This window comes from Emys orbicularis, chromosome 15 (assembly GCF_028017835.1).
Source record: "Emys orbicularis isolate rEmyOrb1 chromosome 15, rEmyOrb1.hap1, whole genome shotgun sequence".
NCBI lineage: Eukaryota > Metazoa > Chordata > Testudines > Emydidae > Emys > Emys orbicularis.
In genome coordinates this window covers 10,119,692-10,137,203 of record NC_088697.1, presented here as the reverse complement: position 1 = coordinate 10,137,203, position 17,512 = coordinate 10,119,692, and the positions used below count along the sequence as shown (strand labels likewise).

Below are 17,512 nucleotides of genomic sequence, written 5' to 3'. Positions count from 1 at the left end.
TAATTTTAATATCAGGACCAGCATCCTAAAACACTGGGACCTGGATTGGGGTACCCTCCGTTACTCCTCTCTCTATCCCTGAGAGGTCAGTTGTGTGGTCAGTTACACCGTTCCCTCTCAAAACCTGAGTCACAGCTGAGTGCCTGGGTGCCCAGATGCTGAATCAGCCATTCTGTCCTGGACATCCTCTCCCAAGTGACCAGTGAGGAGACATTCCTGTACTCCCACTATTCCTTCCCTGGTTTCCTCCTCTGGACCCCCCTCTAGAGTGAGATCTGTCAGCTGCAAAACTCTGCCAGCTAGCAACTGGGACAGTTCCCTCACTGACAGCAGGCAATACACGCTCCTCCCTTCCTGAGGAGACGCTGCCTTCAGCTGCAGGGCAGGAGCTGGTCTCAACCACCTTCACACCTGGAAGCCGATGCTCTGGAACTGCTCCCCACAAAGCCAGTCAGGACTTTGGGGAGCCTCCTCTCCCTCGGAGCAGACTGTCTTCAGGGCAAGAAGCTCACACGGCTTCACCTTCCTGGGTCTCTCCTTGGAGCATTCAGCATCCCCTGCCCCTCCATGCGCTTCCCACAGCGAGTCCACCCAGGCGGGGTCCTGGGGAAGCCACAGGGTCCTGCACCCCAACTCTGCAGTCAGATGGGACTCTTAGCCAGCCAGTAAAACAGAGGTTTAGTAGATGACAGGAACACGGTCTAAAACAGAGCTTGTAGGTACAAAGAACAGGACCCCTCAGCCGGGTCCATTCTGGGGCCCAGCGAGCCAGACAACCCCGTCTGCACTCACTTCCCATCCCCAGCCAGCTCCCAACTGAAACCCCCTCCAGCCCCTCCTTTCTGGCCTTTGTCTCGTTCCCGGGCCAGGAGGTCACCTGATCTCTTTGTTCACCTTTAGCTATCCCCTTGCAGGGGGGAAGGGCCCCAGCCATTTGTTGCCAGGATACAGAGTGTCGGCCATTTATGCACACTGGAGACTTAAGAAATACATAGGGGAAACTGAGGCACCCACACAGTATTCTGAGGAAACATTAAGAACATTCCCACTTCGTCACATAAACACCTTAACAGCCTGAGCTACATGATAAAAATCATTTCCAATTAACATGTCATTGGGGTTATCGTCCACCACCTCCACTGTTAATAAACTTTCTAACCCACCAGTTTCTATGTGCGTTTTTGCCAAAGGCACAAGAATCTCCTGCTAATAAAAGCTCTGCCATCTGTCCCGGCAGTATGTCACCTTGAAATATACTCCGCATGATCGCAGAGATTTCTGCCCCTGTATCTTCCCACCCAAGGTATTCCCTGCCATTAATCCTGCCAAAATGTACTTCATGTCTGGCTCTGCAGATCTAATCCCACAAAAACACTATGATCCGTCTCAATCGCGTGAGAGGTTTCTGTGTCAAGGACGGCAGAACTAACATGACCTACTGGTTGCCTGGTTCCTCCCAGCACAGAGCATTTATTCCTCGGGTGATCAGTGGAATTACAGCGATAGAACCTTTTGGGCTCTTCCGTTTTCACAGGGGATTTGGGATTAGGATTAGAGGAATGGTTTTGGGGAGGTGATTGCCTCCCAGCCACCCTCTTTCTTCCCCAGGAGTAAAACAGGAACCCTGCTTCCCACCAGGTTTAAACCCCTCTTTCTGTGGTTTATTCACAGTAGATGCCTGGATCTGCTCAAAGGCACCAGCTGCTAGAGAAGCCATCTCTTCCACAGTCGTCACATTTTTATCCCATGAACGTTGCTGTACCTCATCTTTACATATATTTAAGGGCTGTTCTTGAGCAAACATTTCTTCAAAACTTTCCCAGTAAATCTTTCATTCTGTACACCTCTACCCCAATATAACACAAATTCAGATATAACGCGGTAAAGCAGTGCTCCGGGGGGGGGGGGGGTGCGCACTCCGATGGATCAAAGCAAGTTCGATATAACGCAGTTTCACCTATAATGCGGTAAGATTTTTTGGCTCACGAGGACGGCGTTATATCAAGGTAGAGGTGTATAAATGTTCACTCACACCAGCATCCCTCTTAAGATTTCTAAATTTCACTCTATATGTATCAGGGGTAATTTGAAACCTTTAGAAAACCATATTTTTTTTAATTTAAATGTACAGGCATCTAAAGCATCTTCAACTGGTATTTCATTGAATACATTTTCAGCTTTACCAGTTAGTTTTGCAATCAGGGTAGGAACTCTCTTGGCATCTGGGATTTCATGCACTGCACACGGCCTTTCAAATGTGGAAAGAGATTCAGTAGTATCACCTGCCTTGTTGGTGGTCCCAATTTGTGGATTTTTGCAGAGGTGAGAATCAGAGGGGTGTGTGTGGGGGTAGGGGGTGCTGGTTCTCCTTTTCTAGCAGTTCCAGTTGGTGTCTCGGCTTTCTCTCTCTCTCTTTCCTCTGCGTCCATCTGCTTCGGGGCTAAGGTTCCCTGATGTGCTGCTTCTTTCCCTTTTATCTCCAGTTCTTCCATTCTCCGCTGACGCTCATAGCCTCTCTCTTTTCCTGCCACCTGCAGTCTGTACAGCTCCAACTTTGCAATTGCTTCACTGCCTTCGCTCATCTTTAAGCTTCCCTTTCCCGAAATAAGCAAACAGAAAATAACAAACCGGTAACCTTCTCTCAGCCCCCACACTTCAAATCTCTACACCAGTGTCTGAAGTGCAAACCGCCCTCAGAACTACAAGTGGTGCATTTCATCCTGCTTGCTGCACCACTGTGATGGGATCCCCGGTGTACAACCTGGAACTGGGGTACCACAGTGACCCATTAACTCTCCAGCCTGGGTTGTGTCTCTCAATGCTTTGCTAGTGACAAGCAGCAAAACCCCTCCTCGTTTGGTGATCACTCAGCAGTTGGAGCCCCACACCCAGCTAGATTGCATGAACGCTCCCAGAGCCACTCAGGAATCACACAGAAAGGCACCGGCCAATTCCCCCCAGCCTTGCACCGCAGAGCTGTACCGTCTTGCCCTGCTCAGAAGCCTGACCCGTGTACGTTTGTTACCCAGTCTCCCCTTTCTCAATGTGGAGAGGGCAGGCAGCAGCCTTTGTAAACTGAGTTGAGATTTCCGAAGCACTTCAAGCAAAATACGTCTTTTTAGGGAAAGTATCCAACAGATTTATTAACTACAGAAAGATCGATTTTAAATGGGAGGCATAAAAGGTCAGAGATAGAGTATCATCAGGGTGGGAAGGGACCTCAGGAGGTATCTAGTCCAACCCACTGCTCAAAGCAGGACCAATCCCCAGACAGATTTTTACCCCAGTTCCCTAAATGGCCACCCTCAAGGATTGAGCTCACAACCCTGGGTTTAGCAGGCCAATGCTCAAACCACTGAGCTATCCCTCCCCTGATAGTTACCAAAGAAAATAAAAGATAAGTGCGCAATCTAAATCTTAAACCTTATTCCCCTAGGCAGCATTTCAATCAAGCAATTTTTTCACCCCACTGGATGTTACGGTTCTTAATACAGATACTTCTCCCTTAAGCCTGGGACCAGTCCCCTCAGATGAAGTTTTTGTCTTCTCAGCGTTCTTGTTGCTTCCGGCATAGGTGGGGGAGGAGAAAGGTCCAGTCACGATGACACTGTCCCTTATTTTATACCCTCAGTCCACGTGCCTGGAAAATACTAGCCCAGACGTCCTGGTGGGCTTTGCTGAGTCACAGAGTTGAGGAATCCCCTTGGTGTGTGTGACGATGCGGTTCTGGTGGAACCCAACTGAGAGTGCCAACTCAGGACAAATTGCTCAAACAGGGCAGTTACAGCCCAAGGCTGGGGTTCTTCCACCTCTAAGGCAAACCAAATCAGCCAGACTAAGAGGACTTCGGTCTCACCCCACTGGCTAACCGCAAGTCTCACAAGCAATTCCCTTAGACACTCCAGTTTCCCAGTATCACCACCAGTGCCACTCGTTATGGGGACAAATGGTTATGAAAACCAATACCCCAGTAAAAGAAAAAAGGTTCTCCTGATCCCAAAGGACCAAGCCCGAGACCCAGGTCAATATACAAATCAGATCTTACCCACAAATCACGCTGTTGCCAATCCTTTAGAATCTAAAATCTAAAGGTTTATTCATAAAAGAAAAAAGATAGAGATGAGAGTTGGAATTGGTTAAATGGAATCAATTACATACAGTCATGGCAAAGTTCTTGGTTCAGGCTTGCAGCAGTGATAGAATAAACTGCAGGTTCAAATCAAGTCTCTGGAATACATCCCCCGCTGGGATGGGTCCTCAGTCCTTTGTTCAAAGCTTCAGCTTGTAGCGAAGTCCCTCCAGAGGTAAGAAGCAGGATTGAAGACAAAATGGAGATGAGGCATCAACCTTATATAGTCTTTTCCAGGTGTAAGAACACCGCTTTGTTCTTACTGTGGAAAATTACAGCAAAATGGAGCCTGGAGTCACATGGGCCAGTCCCTGCATACTTTGCTGAGTCTGAAGGCATATTTGCCTTCTCTCAATGGGTCCATTGTATAGCTGATGGTCCTTAATGGGCCATCAAGCAGGCTAGGCAGAGCTAATCCCAGCTTGTCTGGGATGTCACCCAGAAGCATAGCATAAGTTTGCCATACAGACAGTATAGAGCCAGTATTCATAACTTCAACTACAAAACTGATACACACATATAGACAGCATAATCATAACCAGTAAACCATAACCTTGTCTTAGACACCCCATTTGACCCCCTTTATACAAGATTTGGGTGCCACTACAGGACCTTGGTTGCAACAATGGTCCCAGTTTATGTCAATAACGTCACAGTGTGATCTTGAGCATCTGAGACATAGAGTGGAGCAGTCCCCATTGTGTGGTGCTCGTTGACTTGTAAATCCCTTGATGACCGCTCTCCTGCTGAGCTGATCAATAGTCACTGAACACCCACCTGGGCAGAGATTCCCCCCCCTTTGTAGCAGAGACGCTCAAATGTATGCTGTATTTCAGAAACAAAAGCTCATAACTTCCTACACACGAACAATATACCTATTTGGACAGCACCGCGGGTTTCAGGAGATCACGAGCTTTCAGAGGATAACTTACGTGGCCTGCTTTGTATGAAATATCACAGCCCTATCTGAATTGTGAGTCTGGGGTTTACAGGATGTGACTTTGAGATACAGTGGGTTTAGTCCTGGTGGGAGGGGATGGGTCTGCACCGAGCTTTTTCCCATCATGAGAGTCGATGTCTATACAGAGAAAAAGCCAGTGAGAATGTGAAATGCCTTAAAGTCTGATCTGAATTCCCCCCAGTAACCCTTCTCCCTCTGACAGGCTGCAGAATAACATCCCCGGGTCCCTCCAGACTCTCCCAGCCTGCCCGGGGAAGGGAAATGGATGCGGCAGAGCTGGCTCAGGTAGGGATGCTGAGGACATGATGGGGGGGTTCCCGCAGGAGCCAGAGGGACAGGGAATACACGGGAAGTGGGAGTTTGATCTAAGAGTGGGAGGGTGCAGGCCATGCACAGGGTCGAGAAAGGTGGGGGGACAAGGTGTGATGGACCTGCTGGGACTTGGTAAATCTGGAGCCGGGATTCTAGGAATGGGCCCATGGGGGTTGGGTGTGGAAATCCCTCTATTTGTGGAAGAGGAACAACCCTGGCTGGGCTGGGAAAACTTCCCAGACTCTCAGTGCTGGAGGGTGAACCCACTAACCAGAGGTTGTTATGACCTATGGAGGGGACACGCAGCAGAGGGGCTTAGGGAAGATGCCCCCATCCCCTGACATCCAGCTGCTGAGAATGGGGAGGGGGTTGGGATTCCTGAATCTCCAGTTCAGACTCTGACTAGTCGGTGTGTGATGAAAGGGAAGACCCTTCCCCCGCTATCTGCTAGAAGGTCGAGGGGCTCTCTCTATCGCCCCTCACCCTGATGCTTCCTGGGTGCTCTGAGCAGGTGGTGAGTGGCGCTCTGTTGACTGTGCACCCATTTGATTGGCCCTGCTACTCCATGAAGAGTGGGGCTGTGACTGGTGCAGCAGGTACTGAGTGGGGGGCTCTTTCTCTTTCAGGGACTGGTGACTTTCGAGGAGGTGGCTGTGTATTTCACCAGGGAAGAGTGGGCTCTGCTGCACCCCGCTCAGAGAGCTCTCTACAGAGCCGTCATGCAGGAGAACTATGAGAATGTGACCTCGCTGGGTAAGGAATCCCGTCCCCTCGGTTCTTAGAAGAGGAAATAAAAAGCTAAGGTTCATGTCACCCCCACAATGCCACCTCTACTCTGCCCTGTTTCAGCAACACCCCAACATGCCAGTGAAACACACACCAGCGCTCTGTTCTCCCCTGCTACACAACGCTCTGGGAACTGGGCCCAGGGGCAGTACAGCACAAAGTCTAACACTTTCTCTTGGCTAAGGTAGCACTTGGATTTAGGTCCAGCCTAACGAAGAGGCGCTTCCGAACCCTGGCCGGCCCTCAGATGGAGCCTACACCACACGAACCATCACAGACTTGCAAAATATCACCCCCTCTTCGCCCCTGAGGGTTAAGAATGGCCACACTGGGTCAGACCAAAGGTTCGTCAAGTCCAGTATCCTGCGTTCCATCACTGGTCAATGCCAGATGCTCCAGAGGGAATGAACAGAACAGGTCATAGTCAAGTGATCCATCCCCTGTTGCCCATTCCCAGCCTCTGGCAAATGATTCCTTCGGCGTCACTGCCTTCTATTACCCTTCTCTAAACCCTGGAGACGGCTACCATGTGTGCCACCGGAGTGCCGACAACGCTCATAGCATGAACACACCCTTGTGCACGTTGATTGCCCACTAATCCCTCCACCCTCTCTTATGGACCACCACCTTGTCGTGGTGGGGAGCCTTGCGTGGGCTTAAAGACCCTCAGAACTACATGGTTCTGAGCTTTCCTACTCCTGGTAGGGTCCCCCTTGGCAAGCAGGTCTGAGGTGAGGCTCCTGACTTACCGTGGTCCAAACTTCACCAAGACCCCAACGGTGGCTTGGGCGCATATAGAAGATCTTCTACTACTGTGCAGCTGTGAAGGCGGATGAGGGCTGCAGCAGGAGTGAGGCCGCTGGTGGTCTTGGATCTCCTTGCGACGGGTCAGGGTTTTCCTCCTGTCAAGTCTCGTGTGGTTACCGCCTGCGCACTGGTTTCCCCACGTTAAACTATTTCACGCTCAGGCCTCTGCCCAAGGCCTCACACCTGTGGTCATGTGTGTGAGTGGCGGAGAAGACAGGCGCCATGATCTCTGGGAGTCTTTCGTCTCAAATCTGCACGCCACGTGATGGCCGTCTTGTGCTTGGATGAGACAGAAGTGCATTTCGGCAGCAGCGGCTGTGATGGAGCAGGCCTCTTTTAGGATCTCTTCTGCTCGCCCCAAACGGGCAGGGCTGGCTCCAAGTTTTTTGCTGCCCCAAGCAAAAAAATTTCCCCACGCCACCCCCGGTCCCACCCCAACTCCGCCCCTTCCCCGCCCCATTCCAACCCCTTCCCCAAATCCCTGGCCCCGCCTCCTCCCCCAGGCGTGCCGCATTTCCCCTAAGCCTGGGAGGGAGGGGGGAGAAGCAGAGCAGTGGCGCGCTCGGGGGAAGAGGCGGAGGTGAGCTGGGGGGGGGAGCGGTTCCTCTGCCCCCTCCCCCAGGGTTACTTTCTGCGGCCCTCCCCGCGCCCCCCACCGCCCCAGCTCACCTCCACTCAGGGCCGGCTCCCGGCTTTTTGCGCCCCAAGCAAAAAATTAAAATAAAAAGTTGCCGGAGTGCTGCCCCTTGGAAGTTCCGCCCCAAGCACATGCTTGGAGCGCTGGTGCCTAGAGCCGGCCCTGCAAACGGGGAGGGGGCCAGAAAAGGTGCCCCAAACATCGGCAGTCTCACACGCTTCCAACTGGAGGGCAACATCCAGTGGAATCACTCAACTCCGTGGCCGAAACAAGAGATACAAGACAACGAATGAATGAAACTCTAGTAAAGAACAGAATGATCAAATACAGAGACAAACATAATTTATTGGGAAGAGTCAACATGGCTTTTGTAAAGGGAAATCACGCCTCACCAATCTACTAGAATTCTTTGAGAGGGTCAAACAAACATGTGGACAAGGGTGATCCAGTGGATATAGTGTACTTAGATTTTCAGAAAGCCTTTGACAAGGTCCCTCACCAAAGGCTCTTAAGCAAAGTAAGCTGTCATGGGAGGGAAGGTTCTCTCAGGGATTGGTAACTGGTTAAAAGAGAGGAAACAAAGGGTAGGAATAAATAGTCACTTTTCAAAATGGAGAGAGGTAAATCGTGGTGCCCCCCAGGGATCTGTACTGGGCCCAATCCTATTCAACATATTCATAAATGATCTGGAAAAACAGGTAAACAGTGAGGTGGCAAAGTTTGCAGATGATACAAAACTACTCAAGATAGTTAAGTCCCAGGCAGACTTCGAAGAGCTACAAAGAGACCACACAAAACTGGGTGACTGGGCAACAAAATGGCAGATGAAATTCGTTGTTGGTAAATGCAAAGTAATGCACATTGGAAAACCTAATCCCAATTTTACATATAAAATGACGGGGTCTAAATTAGCGGTTACCGCTCAAGAAAGAGATCTTGGAGTCACTGTGGATAGTTCTCTGAAAACATCCACTCAGTGTGCAGCAGCAGTCAAAAAAACCTTTAAGCAGAACGTCCTACACATTTGAACATCTGGGGAGCTAGCCTCAGCGTATTGCTACGTCAAAATAGGCTGGGGTTAATACAATAAAAAAAATAGTGAGAAATCTCCTTGAACCCATCTGATGTCCTTTCCCCGTGCAGAGTTTCCAGTTTTCACACCTGATGAGATCTCCCATCTGGAACAAGACAAAGAGCCGTGGGTCCCAGATCTCCATGATTCAGAGGAAAGAGAGATCCTGAGAGGTACCTGCACAAGGGAGGAATCATTCAGTCAATTCAAAACCTCTCCGTGTCTGAAGGAAACAGCTGGGGTTCCCGACAGAGACCTTGTGAGTTCTCCGAGTTCAGGATTCTCCCCAGCAGGTTTGTATCCTCAGGGCAGAAGTCGCTCATGACGTCCTACCCATCCTGAGTGACAGCTGGCAGTAGCTCCTTCCTTCCCTTCCCTTCCCCCTGAGTGCTTGGACTGGATTTACAAGCAGAATTGATCCCCTTACCTCTGTAGGACAGAATTTGGGGAAATTCAGTCCCTGATTTATGTCTCTCTCTCCAGCACTTATTTCTTTGACCACGATAGTGATAGTGACCGTGAAATGCTCAGGGAGGTTCGAGAGGCCATACAAATAAAAAACGCAATAATAATGGGGGATTTCAAGTATCCCCATATTGACTGGGTCCATGTCACCTCAGGATGGGATGCAGAGATAAAGTTTCTTGACACCATAAATGACTGTTTCTTAGAGCAGCTGGTCCTGGAACCCACCAGAGCAGAGGCCATTCTTGATATAGTTCTAAGTGGAGCACAGGACCTGGTCCAAGAGGTGAATGTAACTGGACCACTTGGTAATAGCGCCCATAATATAATTAAATTTAACATCCCTGTGGAAGGGGGGAAAGACCAAAGAAGCCCACCATAGTAGCATTTAATTTCAGAAAGGGGACCGACGCCCAAGTGAGAACGTTAGTTAAACAGAAATTAAAAGGAACAATCTCAAAAGTGAAATCCCTGCAAGCTGCATGGAAGCTTTTTTTTAAAAAAAAACCATAATAGAGACTCAAATTAAATGTATATCCCAAATTAAAAAACATAGTAAGAGGACCAAAATGTGCCACCGGGGCTAAACCCCAAAGTAAAAGAAGTGGTTAGAGGTGTCACGGAGTCCCCGGGCGATGCTCTGGAACTGTTCCCCACAAAGCCAGTCAGGACTTTGGGGAGCCTCCTCTCCCTTGGAGCAGACTGTCTTCAGGGCAAGAAGCTCACACGGCTTCACCTCCTGGGTCTCTCCTGGGAGCATTCAGCATATGCCCCTCCGTGTGCTTCCCACAGCGAGTCCGCCCAGGCGGGGTCCTGGGGAAGCCAGAGGTCCTGCACGCACCCCCACTCTGCAGTCAGACGTGACTCTCAGCCAGCCAGTAAAACAGAGGTTTATTAGATGACAGGAACACGGTCTAAAACAGAACTTGTAGGTACAGCGGCGAATGGGACCCCTCGGCCGGGTCCATTCTGGGGTTCAGAGAGCCAGACACCCACGTCTGCCCTCACTCCTCGTCCACAGCTAGCTCCAACTCTGAAGCCCCCTCCAGCCCCTCCTTCTCTGGGCTTTGTCTCTTTCCTGGGCCAGGAGGTCACCTGATCTCTTTGTTCACCTTTAGCTATTCCCTTGCAGGGGGGGAAGGGGCCCCGGCCATTTGTTGCCAGGGAGACAGAGTGTCAGTGATTTATGCACACTGGCCTTTCCTCACCACCTAGAGACTTAAGAAATGCATAGGGGAAACTGAGGCACCCACACAGTATTCAGAGGAAATATTAAGAACAGTCCCACTTCGTCACAAGAGGTAAAAAGGCATCCTTTAAAAATTGGAAGTTAAATCCTACTGAGGAAAAGAGAAAGGAACATAAATGGTAGAAAGCCAAGTGCAAAAGTACAATCAGGCAGGTCAAAAAAGATTTTGAAGAGGAACTTGCCAAAGACTCAAAAAGTAACCAGAACAAAATTTGTAAGTAGCACGAAGCTTGCTAAACAAACAGTCGGGCCACTGGACGATCAAGTTGCTATAGCAGCATTCAAGGATGATAAGGCCGTTAGAGAGAAACTAAATGAATTCTTTGCATCAGTCCTCGCAGCAGAGGATGTGAGGGAGATTCCCAAACCAGAGCCATTCTTTTTAGGTGACAAATGTGAGGAACTGTCCCAGATTGAGGTATCATTAGAAGAGATTTTGGAACAAACTGACAAATTAACCAGTAATAAATCACCAGGACCAGGTGGTATTCACCCAAGAGTTCTGAAGGAACTCAAATGTGAAATTGCAGAACTACTAACTGTAGTCTGTAACCTATCATTTAAATCAGCTTCTGTAGCAGATGACTGGAGGATAGCTAATGCGACGTCAACATTTATAAAAGGCTCCAGAAGCAATCTTGGCATTTACAAGTTGGTAAGCCTAACTTCAGTACAAGGCAAATTGTTTGAAAGTCTACTAAAGAACAGAATTGTCGGACACATGGATGAACACAATTTGTTGGCGAAGAGTTAACATGGCTTTTGTAAAGGGAAATCATGCCTCACCAATCTATTAGATTTATTTGACGGGGTCAAGAAGTCTGTGGACAAGGGTGATTCAGTGGATATAGTGTACTTAAATTTTCAGAAAGCCTTTGACAAGGTCCCTCACCAAAGGCTCTTACGCAAAGTAAGCTGTCATGGAATAAGAGGGAAGATCCCCTCATGGATCGGCAACTGGTTAAAAGATAGGAAACAAACTGTTCCCATTGTGTGGTTCTTGGGCAGCCCTCACTGACTTGTAACTCCCTTGATTACAACTTTTCTGCTGGGATTAGTTTGCCTTTTTTTTAATGTCACTAGCAAACAAACAAACATACAGCAAAATTTCATAACTTGATACACACTCGCGATGTTCGTACTTTGACAGAACAGTGGCGTTCAGCAGATCATGACCTTTCCTATGATATCTTACAAGGCATATTTTGTACAAAACAGATCAGAATGACATGACAGTGGTGAATATGGGGATTCCCGGGTGCTGCTTGGAGGTAAAAAGTGTCACATTGAGATATAAAGTTATATGTAGAACAAGATCTCTGGATTAACATTTTTTTTTAATCTAAAATTTGGGATCTATGAAGAAAACTCAGAGCCAGAATGGTTATTGCATCAGACACCCTAAGGCCTGGGCTACACTAGTGGTGGTGGTGGGGGGTTCGAACTAAGATAGTAGCTGAAGTCGAAGTATCTTAGTTCAACTTACCTGGCCGTTCTCACAGCGGTGAGTCGACTGCCGCGGCTCCCCCGTCGACGCCGCTTACTCCTCCTGCCGAGGTGGAGTACGGGCGTCGATTAGCTGGATCGATTTATCGCGTCCAGACGAGACGCGATAAATCGATCCCCGATACATCGAACGCTACCTGCCGATCCAGCGGGTAGTATAGACGTACCCTTAGAAAAGGATAGAAAGAGGGAAAACATGTTTTACGTGCCACCCATGTCACTCTAAAATATTCTAGAAGCTGAGGGATCTGGTCTAGAATTTGATGAACAAAACACAAGTTAAAATGTATTAAACTATGGAGGTACATGACTAGACAGCTCAGATGATTAGCAATGGCGTAAAGCAGTGATTCTCAAACTTTTGTAGTGGTGACCACTTTCACACAGCAAGCCTCTGAGTGCGACCCCCCCTTATAAATTAAAAACACTTTTTAATATATTTAACACCTTTATAAATGCTGGAGGCAAAGCGGGGTTTGGGGTGGAGGCTGACAGCTTGCGACCCCCCACATAATAACCTCACGACCCCCTTAGGGGTCCCGACCCCCAGTTTGAGAACCCTTGGCGTAAAGGCACTTTACCTTTAGGTCACCAACTTGTAGGCTTGGCAGAATTTGATTTTTATTAGGGCTGTCACGTGATTTAAAAAATTAATCGCAATTAATCACGCTGTTAAACAATAATGGAATACCATTTCTTTAAATATTTGTGGATGTCTACTTTTTCAAATATATTGATTTCAATTACGACACAGAATACAAAGTGTACAGTGCTTGCTTTATATTTATTTTTGATTACAAATATTTGCACTGCAGAAAACAAAAGAAATGGTATTTTTCAATTCACCTCATACAAGTACTGTAGTGCAATCTCTTTATCATGAAAGTTGAACTTACAAATGTAGAATTATGTACAAAAAATAACTGCATTGAAAAATAAAACAATGTAAAACTTTAGAGCCCACAAGTCCACTCATTCCTACTTCAGCCAATCGCTCAGACAGACAAACTTGATTACAATTTGCAGGAGATAATGCTGCCCTCTTCTTGTTTACAATGTCACCTGAAAGTGAGAATCGGCATTTGCATGGCACTGTGGTAGCCGGCGTTGCAAGGTATTTACATGCCAGATGCGCTAAAGATTCATATGTCCCTTCATGCTTCAACCACCATTCCAGAGGACATGCGTCCATGGCTGATGATGGGTTCTGCTCAATAACAATCCAAAGCAGTGCGGACTGACGCATGTTCATTTTCATCATCTGAGTCAGATGCCACCAGCAGAAGGTTGATTTTCTTTTTTGGTGGTTCGGGTTCTGTAGTTTCCGCATCTGAGTGTTGCTCTTTGAAGACTTCTGAAAGCATGCTCCACACCTTGTTCCTCTCAGATTCTGGAAGGCACTTCAGATTCTTAAATCTTGGGTCAAGTGCTGTAACTATTTTTAGAAATCTCACATTGGTAAATTCTTTGCGTTTTGTCAACTCTGCTGTGAAAGTGTTCTTAAAACGAACCTGTGCTGGGTCATCATCCGACTGCTATAACATGAAATATATGGCAGAATGCGGGTAAAACAGAGCTGAAGACATATATTTCTCCCCCAAGGAGTTCAGTCACAAATTTAATTAACCCATTATTTTTTAACGAGCATCATTAGCATGTCCTCTGGAATGGTGGCTGAAGTATGAAGGGGCATATGAATGTTTAGCATATCTGGCACATAAATACCTTGCAACGTCGGCTACAAAAGTGCCATGCGAATGCCTGTGCTGACGTTCAGGTGACATTGTAAATAAGAAGCAGGCAGCAGCATCTCCTGTAAATGTAAACAAACTTGTTTGTCTTAGCGATTGGCTGAACAAGAAGTCGGACTGAGTGAACTTGTAGGCTCGAAAGTTTTATGTTGTTTTGTTTTGGAGTGCAGTGATGTAACGAACAAAAAAAATCTACATTTGTAAGTTCCACTTTCGTGATAAAGAGATTGCACTACAGTACTTGTATGAGGTGAATTGAAAAATACCATTTCTTTTATCATTTTTTACAGTGCAAATATTTATAATAAAAATAATATAAAGTGAGCTCTGTACACCTTGTATTCTGTGTTGTCATAGAAATCAAAATATTTGAAAATGTAGTAAAAACATCCAAAAATATTTAATAAATTTCAGTTGGTATTCTAATGTTTAACAGTGCGGTTAATCACAAGTAATATTTTTGAGTTAATCATGTGAGTTAACTGCAATTGACAGCCCTAATTATTGTTTTTATTTTTTCATAATTTCAAATTATTTAAGCTTTTTTTTCTCAATTTTTATGGTTTTAAGTTTTCAGAATTGTGCAAAATTAAAGGTTTTAGACTTTTTTTTTTCAATTTTTATCAATTTACATTTTCAGTTGTAGAAAATTATACGGGGAAGTCAGACAACAATTCAAAATGTTAAAGCTTTATAACTGATCAAACAAACTGTCACCATCACATGTCAAAATGTATGAAGTCAGTATCCTTAAACAAAATTCTGCGTTCTCCAACAGCATTTTTCTTATTTTTCCTAGCTGAAATTTTGATTGTTGATGGAAATATTTTTGGTTGGGTTGTGTGTTTGCAGTGAAATTGATATTTATTGATTAAAAATCTAATCCTTCCAATCTGAATCCACAGAAGTATGTTCTTAATTTAAAGCATGTGAGTGCTCTCATTGAAACCCTAGGGATTAGGGATTGCCAGAACATGTGGAGCTTTTGGCATTACCTCTTCCACTGCAGCTAATTTGCATCATGGTTTGGTCTCCCCTTTTCCACTCCTGTTTCTGCCAACAGGTGATGGGATGCTGAGTGAGAAGAAGGAGCACCAACCTCAGCAGGAAGATGCTGAGCAAGACGAACCACACGGGGGATTATTGCAAATATCTGAGGATGTGTCCAGGAGTGGTGAGCAGAGAGAAGGATGTGAGAGTCAGCACAGGCCAGAGAGGAAGCAGGGAAACAAGCCAAGGGAGAAATTGAATAAATCCATTAATAGTTGGGGACCTCACAAATACGTCAAGGAAACCACAACCCAGCAGAAAATCCAGGCAGGAGCGAGAAACAACATGTGCTCTGATTGTGGGAAAAATTTCAGTAGCCGCTCAGTTCTTCTTAAACATCAGAGGATCCACACAGGGGAAAGACCCTATGAATGCCGTGAGTGTGGGAAAAACTTCACTCAGAGCTCATCCCTTATTAAACATCGGAGAATACACACGGGAGAGAGACCCTATGCGTGCTGTGAGTGTGGGAAAGCCTTCACTCAGAGATCATCCCTCATTACACATCAGAGGATCCACACAGGGGCGCAATCCTATGCATGCTCTGAATGTGGAGAAAGCTTCACTCGGCGCTCAAACCTGATTGTACATCAGCGAATTCACACAGGAGAAAGACCCTACCAATGCTGTGAGTGTGCGAAAAACTTCACCAACAGCTCCTCGCTTATGAAACATCAGAGAATCCATACGGGAGCCAGACCTTATGAATGCCACGAGTGCGGGAAAACCTTCACCCGCAGCTCACACCTCATTGCACATCAGAGAACCCACACGGGAGAGAGACCCTATGAATGCTGCGAATGCGGGAAAACCTTCACGGATAGCTCAGACCTTATTAAGCATCAGAGAATCCACACGGGAGAGAGACCTTATGAATGCAGTGAGTGCAGGAAAAGCTTCATGGACAGCTCAGACCTTACTAAGCATCAGAGAATCCACACGGGAGAGAGACCCTATGAATGCAGTGAGTGTGGGAAAAGTTTCACTCACAGCTCAGCCCTTATGACACATCAGAGAATCCATACGGGAGAAAGACCCCACGAATGCTGCGAGTGCGGGAAAAGCTTCACTCAGAGCTCGGACCTAATTAAACATCAGAGAATCCACACCGGCGAGCGGCCCTATAGATGCGGTGAGTGCGGGAAAAGCTTCACTTGGCGCTCGAGCCTAATTACGCATCAGAGATTCCACACAGAAGAGAGACCCTATGGGTGCCGTGAGTGCGGGAAAAAATTCTTTGTCAGCTCAGCGCTTCGGGAACATCAGAGGATCCACATTGGAGCCAGACCTTATCAGTGCGGTGAGTGCGGGAAAAACTTCACTCGCAGCTCGAACCTTATTAGACATCAGAGGCTCCACTCAGCTTAGAAACTTTTCCCACACTCAGAGCATCTAGAGTGTCTCTATCAGAACTCAGCCCTTACTTATCCCCAGAGAATTTGCAAGGGAAACAAACGCCATAAAAACCTTATTTAAGGCTGACCATTTTCATTTATTTGTTTCCTAATTCCCTCTTAAAGACTTTTTGAACTACATTTGAAACCCAGGTGTAGAGCCAATACTCATAACTTCAAATACAAAAATGATACATGCAGGCCAAGAGCATAATCATATTCAGCATATCATAACCTTTCCATAGAACTCTTACATGCCCCATTGGACAAGATTGGTTGCAAAGATATAACAGTGGTTGCAACAATGATCTATATGGTCATAGTTTAATCAGATAACGTCACAGCCACGTGTAAAAGGATAATCCGGCAGGCCAAAAAAGAATTTGAAGAGCAAGTAGCCAAAGACTCAAAAAGTAACAACAACAAAATTTTTAAGCACACCAGAAGCAGGACGCTTGCTAAACAGACGGGGGGCCACTGGCTGATCGAGGTGGTATAGCAGCACTCAAGGATGATAAGGCCATTGTGGAGAAACTAATTTACCGTATATACTCATTCATAAGCCGAATATTTTTGGTAAAAAAGTGACGCATCAAAGAGCGGGGGTCGGGTTATCAACGGGTCTAAACCAAAATTTGTGGATTTTAAACTCTATGGAATCATTGAATTGAATATCTAATACATTATCGTTTTGTTTACCTGGAGCGTCTGCAGGCATGGAGCCCCTCAGCTCCCTGTGACCGCGGACTTCCCGCAGCTCCCATTGGCTGGGAACGGCGAACCGTGGCCACAGGGAGCTGAGGCGCTCCATGCCTGCAGACGCTCCAGGTAAACAAAATGATAATGTTAACAAAATGTCCTGACCCGCCAGCGGTTTACCCTGACGGCTGGGAGACAAAGTTTGCCATCCCCTGAAATATAGGGTCGGCTTATGAAAGGGTCATACAGTTTTTGCTGTTTTTACCTAACCATCGTGGGGGGTCGAATTATAAACGAACGGGCTAATGAACGAGTATATATGGTATTTGCATCACGTGGTCTCTCGGGTCCCCTCGGTGAGTTGCCTGATTTTCTCTTTTGTAGCTGGCCCTTCTTTGGAGTGAATCCGGCGCTCCTTTCTGTGACCTCCCTTTGTTCTATGAGTCTTGGGAGCACGTCTCCCTCCTACCAGGAATGTCCATGAGCTCCAGGGGACACGGGTGACCTAAACTAGCTCCATCGAGATCAAATTACCTGGGCCACGTCTCCGCTCGGATTTTTCATGGCTAGCTTGATGTAAAACAACAATTGTTCTTGCGGTAAAGACATAGTTCATGTATAAAGAGTCGCTGGGGGTGTCCTTCATTTCCCATCATCCCAGCAGTGTTTTCTTCTGTCTGAGCTGTGTAGAGTT

At 46.9% G+C, this 17,512-nt stretch overlaps 1 pseudogene; it reads left to right on the top strand.

Annotated features, from left to right (window-relative positions):
• LOC135889358 (zinc finger protein 850-like) overlaps positions 1-17,255 on the top strand; it is a 473,854-nt pseudogene extending 456,599 nt beyond the window's left edge.
• The last annotated feature ends 257 nt before the right edge of the window (positions 17,256-17,512 follow it).